This window comes from Salvelinus sp. IW2-2015, linkage group LG1, assembly GCF_002910315.2.
Source record: "Salvelinus sp. IW2-2015 linkage group LG1, ASM291031v2, whole genome shotgun sequence".
In the NCBI taxonomy this organism is placed as follows: Eukaryota; Metazoa; Chordata; class Actinopteri; order Salmoniformes; family Salmonidae; genus Salvelinus; species Salvelinus sp. IW2-2015.
The window spans coordinates 54888448-54906335 of record NC_036838.1 but is presented as its reverse complement, the minus strand read 5'-3'; the positions used below and the strand labels follow the sequence as shown (position 1 = coordinate 54906335).

The window sequence follows — 17888 nt, the reverse complement described above, 5'->3', positions numbered from 1 at the left end:
TGGTTAGGGTTAGAGTTTACAACTGATGATCTTACTGGATGTTAGGTTTATAAACGATGGTTAGGTCAGTCATTAACTGGATGGTTGAGTAAATAGGATGTTAATTACATTACTGGATGGTTAGAGTTGTTTACGATTTAATGGATGGTTAGAGTTTCACATTAACTGGATGGTTAGTGGTTAGAGTTTACATTAACTGGATGGGTTTGAGTTTATACGGATGTAGAGTTCATACTGGATGGTTAGAGTTAGGTTTCATAACATGTTAGGTTAGGTACTTACGGGAGAGTGGTAATTAACTGGTGGTTAGAGTTTCCATTAAACTGGATGGTTAGGGTTAGAAGTTTTTTACTTGAACTGGATGGTTTAGAGTTACATTAACTGGATGTTAGAGTTTACAAATTTAACTGAATGGTTTAGAGTTTACATTAACTGGATGGTTAGAGTTTACATTAACTGGATGGTTAGAGTTTTACATGAACTGGATGGTTAGAGTTTACATGAACTGGATGGTTTAGAGTTTACATTATCTGCATGGATAGGGTTAGAGTTTTACATTAACTGGATGGTTATGGTTAGAGTTTACATTATCTGCATTGTTAGGGTTGGGGTTTACAATAATTGGATGGTTATGGTTAGAGTTTACAATTACTGGATGGTTAGAGTTTACATTAATTGGATGGTTAGAGTTAGAGTTTATATTAAAGGATGGTTAGGGTTAGAGTTTACGTTAACTGGATGGTTAGGATTAGAGTTTTACATTAACGGGTTGATTAGAGTTAGAGTTTCCATTTACTGGATGGTTAGGGTTACATTAACTGGTTGTAGGGTCAGAGTTTACATTAACGCATGGTTAGAGTTTACATTAACTGGATGGTTAGAGTTTAAATTAACTGCATGGTTAGGGTTAGAGTTTACATTAACTGGATGGTTAGAGTTTACATTAACTGAATGGTTAGAGTTAACATTTACTGGATGGTTAGAGTTAGATTTTACATTAACTGCATGGTTAGAGTTTCCATTAACTGGATGGTTAGAGTTTACATTAACTGGATGGTTAGGTTAGAGTTTACATTAAATGGATGGTTAGATTTTACATTTACTGGTTGGTTAGGGTTTCATTAACTGGATGGTTAGAGTTTCCATTAACTGAATGATTAGGTTAGAGTTTTATTTTAACTTAATGGTTAGAGTTTACATTAACTGGATGGTTAGAGTTTCCATTAACTGGATGGTTAGAGTTTCCATTAACTGAATGATTAGGGTTAGAGTTTATATCAACTTAATGGTTAAGATTTTACATTAACTGGATGGTTAGAGTTTACATTAACTGGATGGTTAGGGTTAGAGTTTACATTAAATGGATGGTTAGAGTTTACATTAACTGGATGGTTGAGGTTAGAAGTTTACACTTAACTGGATGGTTAGAGTTTCCATTAACTGGATGTTAGGGTTAGAGTTTATTTTAACCTAATGGTTAGAGTTTAAATTAACTGGATGGTTAAGAGTTTACATTAACTGGATTGTTAGAGTTTACATTAGCTGGATGGTTAGAGTTTACATTAGCTGGATTGTTAGAGTTTCCATTAACTGGATGGTTAGAGTTTATATTAACTGGATGGTTAGAGTTTACATTAACTGGATGGTTAGGGTTAGGGTGTACATTTACTGGATGGTTAGGGTTAGAGTTTATATTAACGGATGGTTAGAGTTTACATTAACTGGATTGGTTGGGTTAGAGTTTATGTTAACTGGATGGTTATAGAGTTTACATTATCTGATGGTTAGGTTAGAGTTTCATTAACTGGATGGTTAGAGTTTATTTAACTGGATGGTTAGAGTTTACATTAACTGGATGGTTAAGTTTACATTAACTGGATTGTTAGAGTTTACATTAGCTGGATGGTCAGAGTTTACATTAACTGGATGGTTAGAGTTTAAATTAACTGGATGGTTAGAGTTAGAATCGACATTAAATGGATGGTTAGGGTTAGAGTTTACATTAAATGGATGGTTAGAGTTTACATTTACTGGATGGTTAGAGTTTAAATTACTGGATGGTTAGAGTTGACATTAAACTGGATTGTTAGAGTTTACATTAGCTGGATGGTTAGAGTTTACATTAGCTGGATTGTTAGAGTTTACATTAACTGGATGGTTAGAGTTAGAATCGACATTAAATGGATGGTTAGGGTTAGAGTTTACATTAAATGGATGGTTAGATTTTACATTTACTGGTTGGTTAGGGTTACGTTTACATTAACTGGATGGTTAGAGTTTACATTAACTGGATGGTTAGGGTTAGAGTTTACATTAAATGGATGGTTAAGTTAGTGTTTACATTAACTGGATGGTTAGGGTTAGAGTTTATATTAAATGGATGGTTAGGGTTAGAGTTTACATTAAATGGATGGTTAGAGTTTACATTAAATGGATGGTTAGAGTTTACATTAAATGGATGGTTAGAGTTACATTTATGGATGGTTAGAGTTTACATTAACTGGATGGTTAGAGTTTACATTAACAGGATGGTTAGGGTTAGAGTTTACATTAACTGAATGGTTAGAGTTTACATTAACTGGATGTTAGAGTTTATATTATCTGCATGGTTAGGTGTAGAGTTTACATTACTTGGATGGTTTGGGTTAGAGTTTACATTAACTGAATGGTTATTGTTTACATTCACTGAAGGTTTAGAGTTTACATTAACTGAATGGGTAGAGTTTCCATTAACTGGATGGTTAGAGTTTATATTATCTGCATGGTTAGGTGTAGAGTTTACATTACTTGGATGGTTAGGGTTAGAGTTTACATTAAATGGATGGTTAGAGTTTATATGAACTGGATGGTTAGAGTTTACATTAACTGCATGGTTAGGGTTAGGGTTTACATTAATTGTATGGTTATGGTTACAGTTTACATTTACTGGATGGTTAGAGTTTACATTATTGGATGGTTAGGGTTAGAGTTTATATTAAATGGATGGTTAGGTTAGATTTATATTAAATGGATGGTTAGGGATAGAGTTTATGTTAACTGGATGGTTAGGGTTAGAGTTTACGTTAACTGGATGGTTAGATTAGAGTTTACATTAACGGCTTGGTTAGAGTTTACATTACCCTGGATAGTTAAAGTTAGACGTTCCATTTACTGGATGTTAGGATTAGAGTTTCCATTAACTGGATGGTTAGTTTCCATTAACTGGATGGTTAGGGTCAGAGTTTACATTAAATTGATGGTTAGGCTTTACATTAACTGGATGGTTAGAGTTTACATTATCTGCATGGTTAGGGTTAGGGTTTACATTAATTGGATGGTTATGGTTAGAGTTTACATTTTCTGGATGGTTAGAGTTAGAGTTTACATTAACTGATGGTTAGAGTTTAACATTAACTGTATGGTTAGAGTTTACATTAACTGGATGGTTAGAGTTGACATTAACTGATGGTTAGAGTTTACATTAGTGATGGTTAGAGTTTAATTAGCTGGATGGTTAGAGTTTACATTAACTGGCTGGTTAGAGTTTACATTAACTGGATGGTTCGAGTTAGAATTGACATTAAATGGATGGTTAGGGTTAGAGTTTACATTAACTGCATGGTTTGAGTTTACATTAACTGGATGGTTAGGGTTAGAGTTTACATTACCTGGATGGTTGGTTTTACATTAATTGGATGGTTAGAGTTTACATTATCTGGATGGTTAGAGTTTACATTAACTGGATGGTTAGGGTTTACATTAATTGGAGGGTTAGAATTTACATTTACTGGATGGTTAGGGTTAGGGTTTACATTAAATGGATGGTTAGAGTTTACATTAAATGGATGGTTAGAATTTACATTTACTGGATGGTTAGGGTTAGAGTTTACATTAAATGGATGGTTAGATGTACATTAAATGGATGTTTAGAGTTAGAATTGACATTAAATGGATGGTTAGGGTTAGAGTTTACATTAACTGGAATTGTTAGAGTTAGAGTTTACATTAAATGGATGGTTAGTTTATAGATGGTATTGTTAGAGTTTACATTAAATGGATGGTTAGAGTTTACTATTAAATGGATGGTTAGAGTTTACATTAAATGGATGGTTTAGAGTTTACATTAAATGATGGTTAGAGTTTACATTAAATGGATGGTTAGAGTTTACATTAAATGGATGGTTAGAGTTTACATTAAATAGATGGTTAGAGTTTACATTAAATGGATGGTTAGAGTTTACATTAACTGGATGGTTAGAGTTTACATTAACTGGATGGTTAGGGTTTACGTTAACTGGATGGTTAGGGTTTGAGATTCCTTGGGTTCTGCAACATTAAGGCAGTTATATGCAATTGAAAATGTTACATTACATTTTAAAACACTTTTCACAACACATTACGTGTGTTCCCTCAGGCCATCACTCTACTACCAGATATCTACAATACAAAATCCATTTGTACGTGTGTGTAAGAGTGTTTCTGTGCGTGTGTGTCTCTTCACAGTTCCGCTGTTCCATAAGGTGTATTTTTATCTGATAAATCTGATTCTACTGATATAAATTACCTGATGTGGAAAAGAGTTCCATGTAGCCATGGGCTTTACATAATACTGTGCGCCCACCATAGTCTGTTCTTGAGTGTTGCAGTGATTTCACTCGCTGTAGTAGCTGGCGTGTATAGTGTTGAGTCATCCGCATACATAGACACACTTTACTCAAAGCCAGTGGCATGTCATTTGTAAACATTGAAAAATGTAAGGGGCCTAGACAGCTGCCCTGGGGAATTCCTGAGTCTACCTGGATTATGTTGGAGAGGCTTCCATTTACTTCTTTGATATAGGCAGCATGTTCACTTTTGGATGAATTGCGTGCCCATAGTGAACTGCCTCCTACTCTGTCCCATATTTTTACTATTGGATATAAAACACTCTGAAGTTTCTAAAACTGTTTGAATGATGTCTGTGAGTATAACAGAACTCATATGGCAGGCAAAAACCTGAGAAAGAATTCAAACAGGAAGTGAGAATTCTGAGACTGGTCAACGTTCAACTCATCGCTTATTCAATTCCCTGTAAGATATGGATTTGTTTGCACTTCCTACGCCTTCCACTAGATGTCAACAGTCTGTAGAACGTGGAATGATGCTTATGCTGTGTTTTGTGGGGCCGGATGGGAGGGGAATGAGTCAGTGGTCTGGCAGATTGCCAGTTCCTGGTCACGCGCTTTACTCATGATATCGCCTTGCGTTCCATTTCTTCTACAGACATGAAGGAATGCGCCGGTTGGAACGTTATTGGATATATATGATAACAACATCCTGAAGATTGATTTTCTACTTAGTGTGACCAGTTTATTCGACCTGTTAAATAACAGTTTTCGACCTGTTAAATTTGAAGTTTTCATCCGAGTTCGCCTGCATTTGTGCGGGTGTTTGGACATGTGCACTAAACATTCTAGCAAAAGTAGCTACTTAGACATAAGTAATGGACATTATCGAACAAAACAACGATTTATTGTGGAACTAGGATTCCTGGGAGTGCATTCTGATGAAGATGATCAAAGGTAAGGGACTATTTATGATGTAATTTCGTATTTCTGTTGACTCCAACATGGCGGAGAAATGTTGTTATTTTTGAGCGCTGTCTCAGATTATTGCATGGTGTGCTTTTTACGTAAAGTTTTTTTGAAATCTGACACAGCGGTTGCATTAAGAACAAGTGTATCTTTAATTATATGTAAAACATGTATCTTTCATCAAAGTTTATGATGAGTATTTCTGTTATTTGACGTGGCTCTCTGTAATTTCTCTGGATATTTTGGAGGCATTTCTGAACATGTCGCCAATGTAAACCGAGATTTGTGGATATAAATATGCACATTATCTTACAAAACATAAATGTATTGTGTAACATGATGTCCTATGAGTGTCATCTGATGACGATCATCAAAGGTTAGTAATACATTTTATCTCTATTTCTGCTTTTTGTGAAAGCTATCTTTTGCTGGGAAAATGGCTGTGTTTTTCTGTGGCTATGTACTGAGCTAACATAATCGTTTGGTGTGCTTTCGCCGTAAATCCTTTTTGAAATCAGACATGTTGGCTGGATTCACAACATGTATAGCTTTAATTGTGTGTCTTTCATGTGTGATTTCATGAACAATTGATTTTTATAGTAACATATTTGAATTTGAATTTGGAATTACATTTTTTCTGGCTTTTGGCCAAGTGGGACGCTACCGTCCCACATATCCCAGAGAGGTTAAAGAACACCCTCTGTGTTCTGTTAGACAGGTAACTCTTTATCCACAATATAGCAGGGGGTGTAAAGCCATATCACACGTTTTTCCAGTAGCAGACTATGATCGATAATATCAAAAGCTTCACTGAAGTCTAACAAAACAGCCCCCACAATCTTTTTATCATCAATTTCTCTCAGCCAATCATCAGTCGTTTGTGTAAGTGCCGTGCTTGTTGAATGTCCTTCCCTATAAGCATGCTGAAAGTTTGTTGTCAATTTGTGTACAGTAAAATAGCATTGGATCTGATCAAACACAATATTTCTTAAAAGTTTACTCAGGGTTGGTAACAGGCTGATTGGTCGGCTATTTGAGCCAGTAAAGGGGTCTTTACTATTCTTGGGTAGCGGAATGACTTTAGCTTCCCTCCAGACCTCAGGGCACATACTTTCTAGTAGGCTTAGATTGAAGATATGGCAAATATTATCCTCAGTAATTTTCCATCCAAGTTGTCAGACCCCGGTGGCTTGTCATTGTTGATAGACCACAATAATGTGTTCACTTCACGGAATTCAAAATTACAATTCTTGTCTTTCATAACTTGATCAGTTATACTTGGATGTGTAGTGTCAAAGTTTGTTGCTGGCATGTCATGTCTAAATTTGCTAATCTTGACAATGAAATTGGACCTGACTTTGTGTATAGTGTGTGTGTGTGTAGTGTTTGAGTATTTAGTGTGAATTTGTAGTGTGTGTGTACGTACGGGGGTTGTTGTTGCGGTTGCGGATGATGTACATGAAAAGCAGAACGGTTGCTATGGCAGCGATGAGCATCCCTCCGATGGCTGCTCCAATCACAGCAGGGTACGCACTGAAGGGAGGGTCCGCTGCAAAACACACACATTTTACACACACACAGACACACACACACACACACACACATAGTCAGAAATGTATATCTTCTAACTTTTACAGCGAGCTTGACATTGACAGATTCCGATTGAGCCGACATCTGCAGCGTTTACGTTAATGTGATCTTCGCAAACATTGGGGAAAATGCCCTTAAAATCTGCACTGTCAGCTGTATAGTGACCTGCACAATAGCACAGCTAGGGTTGAATCCCGGCCTTTGCTAACTAGCTATGTTTTGTGGAAAAATGTGGGATATATTGTCAACATTCGGTTGTGGAGCACGATGTCCATACAGTACACACAAACTAACTGGCTAATGTCGGCTAGCACTTTAGTAAATCAGTGATGCTTTGATAACATGAACACCCAGAACTAATCTCTAACAGAATAGACAGAGCTATCAGGTTCAGAACTAATCTCTAACAGAATAGACAGAGTTAACAGGTTCAGAATTAATCTCTAACAGAATAGACCAATCTGACAGGTTCAGAAACTAATCTCTAACATAATAGACAGAGTTAACGGGCTCAGAACTAATCTCTAACAGAATAGACAGAGCTAACGGGCTCAGAAAAAAATCTTTGATAGAATAGAGAGAGCTAACAGGTTCAGAACTAATCTCTAACAGAATAGACATAGCTAACAGGTTCAGAACTAATCTCTAACAGAATAGACAGAGCTAACGGGCTCAGAACAAATCTTTGATAGAATAGAGAGAGCTAACAGGTTCAGAACTAATCTCTAAGAATAGTCAAGCGTAACAGGTTTCAAACTAATCTCTAACAGAATAGTCCAAGCTAACAGGTTCAGAACTAATCTCTAACAGAATAGACAGAGCTAACAGGTTCAGAACTAATCTCTTTCAAGATAGAGATTAGATCTGAACCCATTAGCTTTGTCTAGTACTGTCTTTCACCTATCTAGGGCCATTTCTTTAAGTGACGCATGTCTTCCCAGTCGCCTACTTGGTGTATGAAATTCTGACTGCTATCAACTTGCTTTGTTGATTGTTGATACATCAACCAGGATTAATTGGCATGACAATTTGTGACTGTTGTTATTTTGGTAATAAGTTTCTGTATTTTTTTAACCTTTATTTAGCTAGGCAAGTCAGTTAAGAACAAATTCTTATTCACAATGACGGCCTAGGAACAGTGTGTTAACTGCTTTGTTCAGGGGCAGAACGACAGATTTTTACCTTGTCAGCTCAGGGATTCGATCTAGCAACCTTTCAGTTACTGGACCAACGCTCTGACCACTAGTCTACCTGCCATTTTGGAGGGGGGAGTGGTTTCTCCTCTCCTAGGCAATCAGCAGTTAATACTGGGAGGTGTGCTCTTCACCTTTGCAAGGCAATTAGCAATTGTTATTAGTACTTCAGTCTCCCCTGTTTTCACTGCGGCAGCTGTAAGCGGCGGTTTCGTCGCAAAACTAAGACCGTTGCCAAAACGTTTCTGCTGAGTTGTTCTGCAGAGTTATTTGAGGAAGGAAAGAGAGGAAGGCTCCACACCACTCTCACTTGAGCATCTTACCTAGTAATTTACAGATGATCTCATGTTACTCTTTTGTAGCTTTGTCAACAGTGTGTGTTTTCTATCCCAGTTCACCATTCTCCCTTTAGGCTTTAAAGATGCTCCCCACCCCTTGACTGCAACCTTTCTAATTTAGTGTACCCTGCGTGCACAACCCATGTGGAATCACTACTGGTCTCTGGAAGCGTTTGGAACTGCCGATCTGTGGTCAAGAATACAGAGTTCATCTCAGCCTATGCTGCCCTTCAGTCCCTTGACTTTTTGGCACTGACAGTGACATGGGTCACCCCAGAGAATCAAATCAAATTAAAGTTTATTTGTCACGTGCACTGAATACAACAGGTGTAGACCTTACAGTGAAATGCTTACTTACAGGCTCTAACCAATAGTGCAAAAAATATATTAGGTGAACAATAGGTAGGTAAAGAAATAAAACAACAGTAAAAAGACAGGCCATATACAGTAGCGAGGCTATAAAAGTAGCGAGGCTACATACAGACACCGGTTAGTCAGGCTGATTGAGGTAGTATGTACATGTAGATATTGTCACGACTTCTGCCGAAGTCGGCTCCTCTCCTTATTCGGGCGGCGTTCGGCAAGCGACTTCACCGGCTTTCTATCCATTGCCGCTCCATTTTTCATATATCCTTTTGTCTTGTCTTGTTTCCATACACACCTGGTTTTCATTTCCCCAATTAAGCTACTTGTATTTAACCCTCTGTTTCCCATCATGTTCTGTGTGTAATTGTTTCATGTTGCTGTGGTGTCTTTTTACGCGCTTTACTTTTGTTATGTTTTGTGTTTTTGAGCGCATTTTATTTATGTTGTGCTCTCGTTTTGGAACTTTAATAAAGTGCGCCTATTTACATCACACTACTCTCCTGCACCTGACTTCGCCTCTTTTACACGCGCTGACAGATATGGTTAAAGTGACTATGCATATATGATGAACAGAGAGTAGCAGCAGCGTAAGAGAGGGGTTTGCGGGTGGTGGGTGGGACACAATGCAGATAGCCCGGTTAGCCAATGTGCGGGAGCACTGGTTGGTCGGCCCAATTGAGGTAGTATGTACATGAATGTATAGTTAAAGTGACTATGCATATATGACAAAAAGAGAGTAGCAGCAGTGTAAAAAGAGGGGTTTGGAGGGGCCATGCCAAATCTTTTCAGTCTCCTGAGGGGGAATAGATTTTGTCGTGCCCTCTTCACAACTGTCTTGGTGTGCTTGGCCCATGTTAGTTTGTTGGTGATGTGGACACCAAGGAACTTGAAGCTCTCAACCTGCTCCACTACAGCCCCGTCGATGAGAATGGGGGCATGTTCTGTACTCCTTTTCCTTTAGTCCACAATCATCTCCTTTGTCTGATCACGTGGAGGGAGAGGTTGTTGTCCTGGCACCACCCAGCCAGGACTCTGACTTCCTCCCTATATGCTGTCTCGCCGTTGACGGTGATCAGGCCTACCACTGTTGTGTCATCTGCAAAATTTATGACGGTGTTGGAGTCGTGCCTGGCCATGCAGTTGTGGGTGTACAGGGAATACAGGAGGGGACTGAGCACGCACCCCTGGGGAGCTCCAGTGTTGAGAATCAGCATGACAGATGTGTTGCTACCTACCCTCACCACCTGGGGGCGGCCCGTCAGGAAGTCCAGGATCCAGTTGCAGAGGGAGGTGTTTAGTCCTAGGATCCTTAGCCTAGTGATGTGCTTTGAGGGTACTATGGTGTTGATCGCTGAGCCACTAGGAGCGCCACCTCTGAGTGGTTTCCTGTTTGCTTATTTCCTTATACAGCTGACTGAGTGCGGTCTTAGTGCCAGCATCTGTCTGTGGTGGTAAATAAACAGCCACAAAAAGTATAGCTGAAAACTTTCTATGCAAGTAGTGTGGCCTGCAATTTATCACAATATACTCTACTTCAGGTGAGCAAAATCTAGAGACTTCCTTAGATTTCGTGCACCAGCTGCTGTTTACAAATATGCACAGACCTCCCCCCCTCGTCGTGTGCTGTTCTATCTTGCCGGTGCAGCGTGTATCCCGCTAGCTGAATATCCATGTCGTCATTCAGCCACGATTCCGTGAAACATAGGGTATTACAGTTTTTGACGTCCCGTTGGCAGGATATTCGTGATTGTACCTCGTCTAGTTTATTGTCTAATGATTGCACGTTGGCGAGTAGTATTGACGGTAATGGCAGCTTTCCCACTCGCCTTTTRCYGGTCRTGACCAGGCATCCGGCTCTTTGTCCTCTGTACCTGCGTCGCTTCCTCTTGCAAATAACGTGGATGTCGGCCCTGCCGGGTGTTTGGAGAATGTCTTGTGCGTCTTGTTTGTTGAAGAAAAAATATTTGTCTAATCCGAGGTGAGTGATCGCTGTCCTGATATCCAGAAGCTCTTTTTTGCCTTAAGATACGGTTGCAGAAGCATTATGTACAAAATAAGTTACAAATAACGCGAAAATATACACGTAATAGCACAATTGGTTAGGCGCCCGTAAAACTGCTGCCATTTCTTCCAGCTGTTCTTCCAGCTGCAATCTCTTCATCTGACTACATTTTCTCTCATAGTCCGAGAGCATCTGGTCGTCGCGGTGGTGGCACATGGCTACTTGTTTCTCCTAACTGGAGATGTTCTCTTTTCTCCCTCTCTCACCTGTCCATCTCATTTGAATTCCATGCTGTCACTGTCACTTGTCCACTCAAGCTTAACATTGTTGTCATCTGTCACCCACCAGGCGGCCTTGGACAGTTCCTCAATGAGCTTGGCACCTTGATAAGCTAATTTCCTTGACGATGGCTTGCCGCTCTTCGCACTTGGCGACTTCAATCTCCCAAAATCTGCCTTCGATTCATTTATTTTCAACTCTCTTTCCCCTCGACTCTTTTGACCTCTCCCTTTCGCAATCGCCTCCAACCTAGTTGCCCGACAATCTGCCCGCTCGAAACCATCCCCTCATCACTTCAGACCATCTCTGGAGACCTTCTCCCATTCCAGACTTCCCTCATCAACTCATCCCTGATCACTGGCTGTGTTCCCTCTGACTTCAAAATGCCCATTGTCGCTACCCTCCTCAAGAAACCAACACTCAACTCATCTGGCGTCAAAAACTACAGACCGGTATCCCTTCTTTCTTTTCTTTCCAAAACTGCTGTCTCTGACCAAATCTATCACTATCTCTTTCCAAACTATTTTCTTGACCCTAACCAGTCAGGCTTCAAGACTTCTCTATGTCACCATAGAGACACCATGAAACATCAGATCATCCTCTCCACCCTCTCAGGCTCTGCACACTCTTGGATTGCATTGTACCTGGCAGGCCGCTCCCACCAGGTAACGTGGAGAGGATCTGTGTCTGCACCATGTACTCTCCCGACTGGTGTCCCTCAGGGGTCGGTTCCTCTTCTCTCTATTCACCAAGTCACTCGACTCCATCATATCCTCACATGGTCTTTCCAATAACTGCTATGAAGATTGTCATTCAACTACTTTTCTCCTTCAGCCCTTTTGACACCCAGGTGGTGACACGTGTCTCTGAAGCCTGGCAGATATCTCAACTTGGATGTCGGCCCACCACCTTAAGCTCAACCTTGACAAGATGGAGCTGCTTTTTCTCCCGGGGATTGGCTGCCCGCTCTCCATCACGGTTGACAACTCCACGGTATCCCCCTCCCAGAGTGCAAAGAACCTTGGCATAAACCCTGAACAACACACCCTGTCGTTCTCTGAAAACATCAAAGCAGTGACTAGCTCCTGCAGGTTCATGCTCAACAACATCCGTCGAGTACGACCCTACCTCACAAAGGATGTGGCGCAGGTTCCTAATCCAGGCACTTCCCATCTCCCGTCTGGACTACTGCAACTCGCTGTTGGCTAGACTCACTGCTTGTGCAATCAAACCCTTGCAACTTATCCAGAACGCTGAAGCCCGCCTGGTGTTCAACCTTCCCAAGTTCTCCTATGTCACCCCGCTCCTCCGCACACTCCACTAGCTTCCAGTCGAAGCTCACATCCACTACACTTCTCTGTCCTGGCACCCCAAATGGTGGAAGCAGAGTCCCTGCCCATCTTCCAGCAGAGTCCCCCCCCCCCGACATTTCTGATAGCTACTTTATTGAGGACTTACTATGACTGATATGCGGTTGTCCCACCTAGCTATCTTAATAAAATGAATGCACTAACTGTAAATCGCTCAGGATAGAGTGTCTGCTAAATTACTTAAATGTAAAATGTAGACAAAGCTAACATGTTCAGACGTAATCTCTAACAGAATAGACAAGGTTAACGGGTTCAGAACTAATCTCTAACAGAATATACAGAACTAACGAGTTCCGAAGTAATCTCTAACAGAATAGAAAAAGCTAACGGGTTCAGAACTGATCTCTAACAGAATAGACAGAGCTAACAGGTTCAGAACTAATCTCTAACAGAATAGACAGAGCTAACAGGCTCAGAACTAATCTCTAACAGAATAGACAGAGCTAACGGGTTCAGAACTAATCTCTAACACAATAGAAAAAGCTAACGGGTTCAGAACTCACCTCTAACAGAATAGACAAAGCTAGTATGTTCAGAAGTAATCTCTAACAGAATGTAACTCATCTCTAACAGAATACATTTACATTTTAGTCATTTAGCAGACGCTCTTATCCAGAGCGACTTACAAATTGGAAAGTTCATACATATTCATCCTGGTCCCCCCGTGGGGAATGAACCCACAACCCTGGCGTTGCAAGCGCCATGCTCTACCAACTGAGCCACACGGGACCACAGAATAGAAAAAGCTAACGGGTTCGGAACTAATATTTAACAGAATATACAAAGTTAACAGGTTCAGAACTAATCTTTAACAGAATAGACTAACCTAACGGGTTGCTTTTGTTGTAATTATTAAGTGACTGATAAATACTGAAGAAATGCAACTGTTATTAACATATTAATTGATAGCCCGCCAGATTTCTTTGTCGAGTTCCTCTCTTCATCTTCTGCTCATATTTCCTCTCATCTTGTACATCTCTTCACCTCTCTTCATTCTCTCTGTTTTATACTCTCCTCTCTCTGTTGCACATGTAAAAGAGCTGTTTTGTAAACTCTGGAGAATAATGAGAAACACCAATCAGAGTTTTCTATCAGCTGCAGGATAGATGTTATTGGTCAGCCATCCCAATGGAGAAATTTGATTAGCTATTCAGGACAAAAACTGTTTCTATACAGACAGACAACTGAGAGGGAGGGAAGGACAAAGCGGGAGAGAAGGAGAGGAAGTGATGGAGAGACTAAGGAGGGGTAGGGTTATTGTAAGGCCATGTGTGTGTGGTGTGTCTGTGTGTGTGTGTGTTTCACCTGAGAGAAAAAAACAAAAAGGGAAAATGTTTAGGGTTAGTCTCGGATCAGTCTGTCAACAAGCTGCATCATGGGAATGTTTTAACTCATGGCCAATCAATGGAACGAATTGCAAAAATCACTGAAGCTGGAGACTTATATCTCCCTCTCTAACTTTAAGCATCAGCTGTCAGAGCAACTTACCGATCACTGTACCTGTACACAGCCAATCTGTAAATTGCACACCCAACTACCTCATCCCCATATTGTTATTATCTTCTTTCTTTTTTGCACCCCAGTATCTCTACTTGCACATCATCATCTGCACATCTATCACTACAGTGTTAATGCTAAATTGTAATTATTTTGCCTCTATGGCCTATTTAAAAAATAAATAAAATCAATGACTTCTGGATCTTTCTCAATTTGTCTTTCTGTGATTCCCTCACATCCTGTCTTCTTTTCAACCGTATTGGAGGAGAAGAATCATTGTCACTCCCCTCTGATCTTCTTCTCCAGTGTGTGAAAGAGGAGACAAGGAGAGAGGATGCTAGGAATGGAGATATGTCTCTATCTCTCGCTGTCTCTCTTGCTGTCTCTATCTCTTTCGCTGTCTGTCTCAATCTCTTTTGCTGTGTGTCTCAATCTCTATCTTGCGGTCTCTCGCTATCTCTCTCGCCATCTTTCGATTCAATTCAGAGGGTTTTATTGGCATGGGAAACAAATGTTTACATACCAAAGCAAGTGAAATAGATAATAAACAAAAGCGAACTGAAAACAATAAAAAATGAACAGCGAACATTACATTCACAAAAGTTCCAAAAGAATAGACATTTAAATTGTCATGTACTCAGCAAAAAAAGAAAACGTCCCTTTTTCAGGACCCTGTCTTTCAAAGATAATTCGTAAAAATCCAAATAACTTCACAGTTCTTCATTGTAAAGAGTAAAAACACTGTTTCCCATGCTTGTTCAATGAACCATAAACAATTAATGAACATGCACCCCCCGAACGGTCGTTAAGACACTAACAGCTTACAGACGGTAGGCAATTAAGGTCACAGTTATGAAAACTTAGGACACTAAAGAGGTCTTTCTACTGACTCTGAAAAACACCAAAAGAAAGATGCCCAGGGTCCCTGCTCATCTGCGTTCAGTGCATTAGGCATGCTGCAAGGAGGCATGAGGACTGTAGATGTGGCCAGGGCAATAAATTGCAATGTCCATACTGTGAGATGCCTAAGACAGCGCTACAGGGAGACAGGACGGACAGCTGATCGTCATCGCAGTGTCAGACCACGTGTAACAACACCTGCACAGGATCGGTACATCTGAACATCACACCTGCGGGACAGGAACAGGATGGCAACAACAACTGCCCCAGTTACACCAGGAACGCACAATCCCTCCATCAGTGCTCAGACTGTCCGCAATAGGCTGAGAGAGGCTGGACTGAGGGCTTGTAGGCCTGTTGTGAGGCAGGTCCTCACCAGACATCACCGACAACAACGTCGCCTATGGGCACAAACCCACCGTCGCTGGACCAGACAGGACTGGCAAAAAGTGCTCTTCGCTGACGAGTCAAGGTTTTGTCTCACCAGGGGTGATGGTTGGATTCGCATTTTTCATTGAAGGAATGAGCATTACACCGAGGCATGTACTCTGGAGCGGGATCGATTTGGAGGTGGAGGGTCCGTCATGGTCTGGGGCGGTGTGTCACAGCATAATTGGACTGAGCTTGTTGTTATTGCAGGCAATCTCAACGCTGTGCGTTACAGGGAAGACATCCTCCTCCCTCATGTGGTACCCTTCCTGCAGGCTCATCTTGACATGACCCTTCAGCATGACAATGCCACAAGCCATACTGCTCGTTCTGTGCGTAATTTCCTGCAAGCCAGGAATGTCAGTGTTCTGCCATGGCCAGCGAAGAGCCTGGATCTCAATCCCATTGAGCATGTCTGGGACCTGTTGGATCGGAGGTTGAGGGCTAGGGCCATTCCCCCCAGAAATGTCCGGGAACTTGCAGATGCCTTGGTGGAAGAATGGGATAACATCTCACAGCAAGAACTGGCAAATCTGGTGCAGTCCATGAGGAGGAGATGCACTGCAGTACTTAATGCAGCTGGTGGCCACACCAGATACTGACTGTTACTTTCGATTTTGACCCCCCCTTTGTTCAGGGACACATTATTCCATTTTTGTTAGTCACATGTCTGTGGAACTTGTTCAGTTTATGTCTCATTTGTTGAATCTTGTTATGTTCATACAAATATTTACACATGTTAAGTTTGCTGAAAATAAATGCAGTTGACAGTGAGAGGACATTTCTTTTTTTGCTGAGTTTATTTTGTCTATATACAGTTGTCATGACGTTGGCCTGTCGGTAAGGTTTATGACCCCCCATAAATACCTTTCTCCCTTTCCTCTCTTGACTCCACTGAAGGACTCTTGAAAAGGCTTTGTTAAATATAGAGAGTCGGGGAACATCAAAAGGTGGGGGGAAAGGAACCATATTTCGGTAATCCAACCAGTTGAAAATATGCGTTGGTACTTAATGAATATGATGTCAGTTCAGTTGTCATCTGAGACATTATGACTGATGACAGGATGGCATAAACTGTATCTGGGAAAGTCTACACATTCTACATTGTAGTTATCAGATTCACATGGAATTGTTGTGCAATTTAAATGTTTAAATATGAAACTATTTGTGAAAAGATGAAATGTAATTTTAGCTTCCAAATGAGAMAATTGGGTTTTCATAAGGTTAGAGCTCTGCTCAAATCAGTGGCCCTCCCCTGTGAAGAGACATTGGTTATAAACTATAAAACACACCCTTCTCTCCCTCAACTATATAAGCCCTTGACGAAAATGTAACCTCCGGTTCCGAGTATGCGAGGCCTGCAGCCTCACGTTAAAAGTACTCAGATAATAAGCTGTTCTGTGTACATTAGGGCGACCATCCGATGTCAGAAGGATTCAGATAATAACTACAGAACTAAGCCAACCTCAGCATGAGCTTTGGTTGCGAATGGTATGAACGTTGAACTCTTATTCACAACAGCAGTGATACCTCCTAGCCGTTGAGTTAGCAGCGGCCGCTGTAAACGTGGGCTAGGAAAGGACGGACAAAGGATCTCTTATAACAAACAACACGACACTGCTAAGTATCCAGTTTACCACCAGAGACACTCTTAAAGGGACAAGGAAGATCTCTGTTGGGCAACACGGCCAGCATCTACGAACAACCTACCGAAGCGCAGTTCAGAGTAAATATTTATTGAATTTTCCTTTTCCAAATGGGAGAATGCATTTATTTAGAATGCATAAGATTCTGTATTTACGATAGCATAGCTTCTCCCTTTGTTCTTCAGTCCTCCCGCGCTTTCATTCAAGCCCAACCCCCTCTCTTTGTGTTACCAGCCGTCATACAGGTTCCGTCCCTCAGGGACGTTTTCTTGTAGGACATAATTAGTAATCAATGTACGATCCATTCTGTGTATATGTAATTCTGTCTGATTAGTTAGGTATTTAGTAAATAAATAATTAAAATCAATTTTGTATTGCTGATTCAACTTGTTAGCCAGGGTTCGTGAAGATAACCAAGAATTTACAACTTTCAGATGAGACTGAAATAAGGTGACGATTAATATTGACTGCTATTGATGTAAAATATTACTAGGTATTTAACTTCTTTGGGACTGGGGGGCAGTATTGAGTAGCTTGGATAAAAAGGTGCCCAGAGTAGAGGGTGGGGCTCAAGCTGCATCCCTGTATCACCCCACGGCCCATGGAAAGAAAGGTGTGTGTTTTTTGCAAATTTTAACCACACACTTGTTGTTTGTGTCCATGGATTTTATAATGTTGTATGTTGTTCCCCCAACACCACTTTCCATCAATTTGTATTTGTATGTA

General features: G+C 40.7%; 1 pseudogene; it reads right to left on the bottom strand.

The window, feature by feature from the left end:
• Window positions 1–17888, bottom strand: part of LOC139027583 (V-set and immunoglobulin domain-containing protein 10-like 2) — a 123250-nt pseudogene that overhangs the window by 5641 nt on the left and 99721 nt on the right.